This window comes from Talpa occidentalis, unplaced genomic scaffold (assembly GCF_014898055.3).
Source record: "Talpa occidentalis isolate TD23 unplaced genomic scaffold, MPIMG_talOcc4v2.1 talOcc4.17, whole genome shotgun sequence".
NCBI classification, from domain to species: Eukaryota; Metazoa; Chordata; class Mammalia; order Eulipotyphla; family Talpidae; genus Talpa; species Talpa occidentalis.
Window position 1 is genome coordinate 45,621,793 of NW_023601754.1, and position 7,579 is coordinate 45,629,371.

The window sequence follows — 7,579 nt, forward strand, 5'->3', positions numbered from 1 at the left end:
ACTCACTTTAAATAGGTGAGTTTTATTTGATGGTATGTGAATTGTATAACAATTAAAAATAATAAGAACAACACAACCTTCAATGACTGTGTATCTGTCACCTCTGGGATCACACCCCAAATCCCTGATGTACTTACTAAGCAGCCAGGCCTCTAGGCTGCTCTCTGCCAAGCTCCCAGACACCCTGGCAGTCTGGTTTTTCTTCATTCCCGATCACTGCTACCTCAGGGCCTTTGCACCTGCTCTCTCCCCACCCTTGTCTGACTAACTTTATTCACCTTGCAAGTCTTAGTTAACAATTGGCATCCTTCAGGAAGGTTTCCCCTGCTCCCTAGAGTCTAAGTTATGGATTCCCAGAGTAGTGTTTGAGATGACTTCTTGGTGACTTATTTTAATAGGTATGCATTTCTTCCTTTCATGCATGTTAGAAAAAAAGAGAAAGTAATCAGCCATCACACTTGTGATTTCATGATGATTGTTGCTGAGAGTGATCCCAAAGTAGCCCCATGTGAACCCATTTAAGGAAAAAAAAAGATAAAAGATTGAAAGAATGAATTAAAGATACAAAACTGTAGAGTCAGTGTTCTGCAAACATTGTGAGATCCTCCCTTAGGAATAATAGGAGTTGGGAAGTTCCCAGGGACTGGGCAAACTCCACCTGACCTCCCACAGCAGACTTTGGACTATAATATGGGAAATGGTCTGTTTTATGTCTGTCCCTACGCTGGGGTGTGAGCCGCTGGAGGGCAGGGTGTGGCCTTGTCCTTGTCATGCCCAGTCCCCAGCATTGCTTGCCCAGGGTAGCGCACTGAACAGGCACTTATGAAGGGTGGGGCACAGACTGGCACTCAAGGAGGAGGAGTCATTGAGTGAATTGAAGCCTAGTTACAGAGGTAGACTGCCCCCCCCCCAACACACACACACATCCCAAACCCCCGGGGGGCACTCGGGAGCCATGAAAGGATTTCAGTTAGGGAGTGACAGCACAGTTTCTCTGTGCTTTAGAAACTCCAGACTCTGGAAAACCAACACCCCTTCTCACATGCCCCGTTCCTATAAAACTCCTTTTACTTTCTCCTCTTCCAAGAAGGCTTCCTGTATGTACCTCAGTTTCATCATCTGTCAAATTCAGAACGAGGACCTCCCTTGTGGCCTGGGGGTTAAGTCTCAACGCTATTACCAAGATACAAAACTGTAGAGGCAGTACTCTGCAAACAGCTCTATCACCAAGGCCACCCACCTTGTCAGCCGGCAGAGGCTGGGTTCTATCCCTAGCCAGGGAGCTATCAACAGTATATTTCAGTGGATCCCTTTGTTCTGTTCCCCTCTGTCTCTGATGAATCCTCTCACCACTCCCACATGTCTGGCCTATGCCCCAGTTCTATGCAAAAATAAAAATAAATAAAATCTTTTTAAAAATTCAGAATGATAATAACTTTCACTACAGGGTGCTTTTTTAAGTAAATGAGCTATATAAAAGATTGTGCCCATCACACGGTAAGCCTCAACTATACGTTAAAGCAGAGAGGGGAAGGGATACCAGGAGCAAAACTTCTTCTGTGATGGGTCTCTCTGTTGGCACAGGGGTTGAATGGACAGCACTCTCAAGCTGTTGCCAGCCACTGCGATGGGGGTTCGATCTCTGGCCAAGGAGCTGACCCACATGGCACAGCAGACCTCTCCTGTCTCGCCCGCTGCTCCCCCCAGCAGAATACTTTGGTCTGTCTGCTTGTGCTGCTCCCTGCTCTGTCTCTGGTGAATCCTCTCACCCTCACGTGCCTTTGGCCTGTACCCCAGTTCTTGTATAAAAATAAATCTTTTTTGAAAAAAGAATCTCCATTCCTACTGCTAAAACAATGTGTAAAGCAACCATCAGAAGCCAGTAAAGTTTTGAGGGGTAGGTGTAACATGATGGTTAGAAGTCTGAACTCTGGAGCAGGGCTGTCTGGACCCCGCCGATCCCGGTGGTGCCTGATTTGGGCAATTCTGTAACCTCTCTGTGACTCAGTTTCTACATCTGTAAACTGGGATGATACCAGGATCTCCTAGGCACCGGACTCTTTGGGTATTTACTGTGTACTGAAGCAGCAGCAGCTCCAGAAGGCCTTACTGACAACCACAACATCTTGTAGCCTGACAAATGTTCACTCCAGGAGGGGGTGACTTTCCAGTCATCTAAACAATGTTGCACAAACCCTGGAATTTATCCAGAGGGCTTTGCAAGTAAGATCCCGAACAGACCAAAGCTCATTAGCTGCAGAGAGTCGTCCTCATTCTCTTCCCCAGATCGCCCTGAACGGAAATAATAAAAGTGCGAACTTGGAAAAGGCTTCTCTGCCCATCCACTCTGCCAGCCTGGTGGTGTCCTCCCAAATTCTTAAAGGAGCCTCTTCTGGTTTTGGCTGTCTCTTTTCTTTTCCTGTTTCTCCTCTTCATCCTCCAAAGCAACGCCCAGGAAGTGGCCCCACCCGCAGTTGGAGTCTTAAATCAGCGGTGATTATTAGTTCCCTTAAAGCAACAAATAAATAAAAGCTACTTTCTTCGTTGGGTTTGGATACCTGGTGGCGCGTTAAGAGGCACAGAAACTCATTCCCAGCGTGTGCCCCCGCCCCTGTCCCCGTTCCTCCAACGCCATTGCAGAGCGCAGGGTGAGCAGGTTGGGGATCCATGACGTCTAAGAGCCAATTCTAGAGTTTTCTCAGTGTCGCACGGCTGTGAGTTAGGGGGGTGCCAAGGAGGAATTCTCAGAACTCAGTGTTTGCGCATTGAGTGGTTGGTACAAGAGCCAAACTTTAAAAAACTACGAAAAGATCTGCCCTCCACCTGCCCCAGTCTCCCTCTCCAGTTTTTTCCTGCTTTTTTCTGTGCATTGAATGAGCAACAATTTGTATTATTGGACACCCCCTCTCTTTCAAATTCTTGTACATTTTCCTTCTTCCTTCTTAGCTTTCCCCCTTGACTGGGAAGCATGTGACATTCCATGTCGGTTCACGCATTGTTTCTCATTTTATGGTCACTTCGTGTCTCGTGGCGCATCGGATCCCATCTTACTTAATGGGTCCCCCACCCATGGACAGTTAGGCTGTTTCCGGGTTTGTTTTACTTTCACGTATTTTTAGGTAAACAAAAACCAACGTTCCCCATCCTTTGGGGCGCGTTTATTAAGAAGCCAGCGGAAGTCTCTCGCCTTTCGCATCAGCCAAGGGTACCCCAGTCCCCAGGGTCCCAGGGCTCCTCCTGCGCGCACAGCTCGGGCGCAGCCCGGGCGAAGCTGTCAGGCGCGGGCCAGGGCCCCCCGGAGCTCCGCCCCGCGGCCGGCCCGCAGCCGGCCCGATTCAAATCCAGCCAATGGCGGCGTGTAAACAAACCCAGCCCCGCCCTTCGATGAATAATTCCCCAGGCCGGCGCCAGGGCTATTTAAGCCAGCGGGGGTTGGGGGCGGGACGGGGTTGTGACCACGCCCTCATGCTGCAGCCAATGGGCTGCCAGGCCCCGCCCCGCGCACTTGCCGCGCGGAGGACCCGAGGTCGGGCTGGGCTCGCAGCTGCCTGTTTTGGTCGCTGCCAGCGGGCTGCGCGCTGCGGGGCTGCGGGCCGGGCCGGGAACCCGGGCAGTGCACGCCGGCTGTGCCAGCCGTGTTGAAAGCGCGCAGCCAGAAGGCGGGGGTCGCCCCGCAATTAGAGCCCTCTGATCCCCCCCTTCCTTCCCCTGCCTGGCAGCTAAAACCCAGACGCTGGAAATCCAGGTCTTAAATGGAAATTCAATCCCTTCCTGTCTGGTTGAACGAAACCTGGAGGGGCCGCGTGGATGTTTTAGGATGGGGCAAGGTTGTTTTGTTTTTTCTCTTTAGTTTACCCTGGCTATTTATATGCTACGTACAGAAAATGGCACGGATCAGGAGTTTGTGGCTCCACCGAAAACTAAAAACACCCGTGGCTCCAAGGTCTTCCCAGATCATGAAGCAAGTTGGATTGTCAAAGTTTTCAACCCCGCAGCTGCCAGTGCGAGGGAGGAGCTGCGATGGCCATTACTTGAACGTGCAAAGGCACACACCACTCATTTTAAAAGGGAAAAATGAAAAAGAAAGACACCCCTTTGCCTAGGGTGATGGCATAGGTCGGAGTAAGAGCTGGGGCTACCGTGCTAATAGGAGCAGGGAGAACGGGAAGAGGTAGAAATGTCAGTAGACAGAAAATGCAGTGGTTCTGGGGAGGAGGGGCGCTCTTCGGGCTGGGAGCGAGGTGGGGGAATTGGGTCCCCCCCCACCCCGGGTTAGTGAGGAAAAGGCGTAGGGTCAAGGACAGCTTATTCTCCAATGTACTGGACCCTTCGGCAGCCAACGGAAAGTTTCTTGCTGTTCCTTTTCTTTCTTTTTTTTTTTTTGTAAAGATTTATTTATTTATGCATACAAGAACTGGGTACAGGCCAGAGGTGTGGAGGGTGAGAGGATTCACCAGACAGAGTGGGGAACAAAACAGGCCGACTGACTGAAGTACACTGCTGAGGGGAGCAGCCGGGGATACTAGAGAGGTCTGCTGTGCCATGTGGGTTGCTCCCTAGCCTTCCAGCAGGGGATTGAACTCATGCTGCAGAGGCTTGTGGTGCTTAACCCCTTGTGCCACCAGGGAGGCCCTCTTGCTGTTCCTGTCCAACCACACAATTAAAATTCAAACAGTCCAGTCAACACTGAGATATCGGGTCCAGAAATCCAAGTTCACGTTGGGGCCCTGGAGTTTTCATAATTACCTCTGGTCCAGGGTCTAGGGATACATTTGGTCCTTATCTCTCACATCTACGTGTGCTTTGTCCCTGTCCCCAAAGAACTATGTCCATTTTTCTATTTCATTCTCTCCACAGTCCTCATAAAGTCTGAACTCTGCAGGGTCTCCCTGGTGGCACAAGGGGTTGGGATGCAATGTATGGGGCAGTCCGCAGCCACTGCAGCACAAGTTTGATCCCTGTCCAGGGAGGTACCCATATGGCACAACAGACCTCTCCTGACTCACCCGCTGCTCCCCTTAACTGTGTATTTCAGTCGATCCTCCTGTTCTGTTCCCCACTATGTCTCTGGTGAATCCTCTCACCCCCAGCACCTCTGGCCGGTACCCCAATTCTTGTATGCATAAATAAAGAAAATCTTTAAAAAAAAAAAAAAAAAGCCTGACCTCTGCAGACAGAACTGGTTTTGAATCTCCAGCTATGGGACCTTGACTCAGGTTCTTCTCTGAGCCTAATTTCTCCTTAGAGAGAGAATGAGAGAGAGAGACAGAGAGAGAGAGACAGAGAGAGAGTTTAATGGAGAACCAATGTCAGGACCTTTATCGGAGTGGGGAGTTAGTTAGGATTGTCTGGTTAATGATGGTCAGGGGAAGTAAACAGATTCTGCAACCTGTCAAAAATTAAGATGAGTTTCATGGGTAGCTAGATGAACAGATGTGTGATAAAGCAAGTAGAGTAACACGTTGATGGTTAAAGCAAAGTGGTGGGTATTTATGAACTCACTATAATATTTATTCTGCTTTTCCATAGGTCTGAAATTTTATAATGTTGGGGGATAGACTGGATTTCGGTGTCGACTCTGTTCTTCCATCAGACAGACAGAGCAAATGGAGGAGTTGGAGAAGTAGCTTGCCCCAGGTTCATCTGGTGATTCACACATGTTGGTGACAGTACCTGGGTTTAGTCCCCACACTATCTCAGTACCCCTGGGGCAAGTCTCACTGCCAGGTTGGCTCTTAACCTCAAACATTGGACTTGCATCTGATTCTCAAAGAGAAGGGGTGAGTAACCCCCAAAGGACAGAAAGTTTTTCCATTTGGGCCCATATCTAGCCCTGTGCTGATCTTGGACATTTGATCTCCCAGGGCTTTGCCAGATAGGGGTAGGTTGGGGGCTGGCCTTTTGCTAGCTTCCTTTGCAGCTAGCCAGACCTGTTTCAAGCGGCATGGTCTCAAGAACCTCTCCTCCAGAGATCAGGGGTGCGTGGGGGAGGGTGAATATTGTATATCTCTTAATTCAGCAAACTTCTCTCTGGGACTTGCTAAATACCCAGGTGTCTTTCTAGGGGTGGGGTCCTCCATGGGGGGAGTGGAAGGGAGGGAACTGAGGCTCAGGGACTTATTTGCTTCCTTATACATTATCTGTGCCCCCTAATGGATGGGGAACTGTATGGCATGTGGGGTGGGGCAACAACCAAGGTGCTCTGGCACCCACTGCTCCAACAATATTTCCTGTGAATAAATAAATTTGGTACATTCCCTCTTTTCCCCCAGTGCCTGAAGTCTGCTAAATTTGAGCCAGTCAATCCCCAAGTCTGAGTCCCAGGGGCTAGCAACAGAGATGTAAGTGAACCTAGCTCTGATCAGGTCCCACTTCCTGGTTGCATCACCCTGGACAGAAAACAATTCTCCCTGAACCTATTTAGTTTTGTACAAAGATGGGAGAAAACCAAAGAGGTGTGTATGTGGTGGGGGTTTAGTGTATCTCTTCCCTGTGGGCAGTACTGGGAATGTGAAACAGGGTGCTGGGCTCCCAGTTCATGAAGACTGCAGGTTTAACTCCGTGGTAGGAAATGGAAGAGGAAGCTACACAAAATAAAGTCTGTGCTTGCATTGTTCTCTGAAGGGAACGGCACACACCTCCAGGGGGCTGTGGATGATGACTGTATGAGTTCTAGGTTTACCACTGTCTTATTTGGGGTAACCCAGATGCACTTCTGGAATAGATGTTTCCTTTTATATATAATAATAATAAAAAATAATCATAGCAGCCAGTACCAATCCGGTACCTCTCGTTTGGTGCTGGAGTTCATTTCCTCCTGAGGCCTAGTATTGCCTGCGTTTTAGAGGAGGAAATGGAAGCACAGAGAGGGGAAGTAATTTGCCCAAGGCCACACAGCAGGGAAGTGGGAGAAGCCGGAAGTGAGCTGGTGCCAAATGATTCTACTCAGGGTTCTTAACCGCTATAACGCTATAGTCTTTCACAAATGGAAAGGACAAGGAAGAAAAACTGTGTTTAAGTAATTTGGGTAGTATCACCAAGACGCCAGGGTAAATGCTAAGGCTTACAAAACACAGGTATGTCTATTTGAGCACTCATTTATTCCACACATGTATTAAGCACCTTCTGTATGCTCCGAGCTTGGAGACACCTGAATGAATCCCGTTGGCCGGTGCGCCCCGAGGGGGACAGTTCCGGGTTGTATGTTTCCGGGTTGGGCCCCCATCTCGGCACAGGCCACACAGTAGCTTCCCACTAGGAATTCCCTCAAAGAACTTCTGGACCCAAGTGTGCCGCCTGCAAGGCGTTCACGGCCTGGTGGGGCGGAAACGGACCGACACTACCGATGCGTTCTGGGGCTTCTGGGAATCCCATCAGCGCCGCCGGAGAAGCCTCGCGAAGGTTCCGAGGCAGGGCCGCCCCGCGTCTCCGGAGCCCTCCCCGGGGTGGTGGCAGCTTGGCAAAGACCTCCTGGGGTGAGTGACCCAGCCGTGCCCGAGGTCCGGCCGGTCGTCCCCCCAAAACCCCCGACGCCGTCCACCCTTTTAGCTCCGGCTTTCCAGCTCCTTCGCGATTCCAC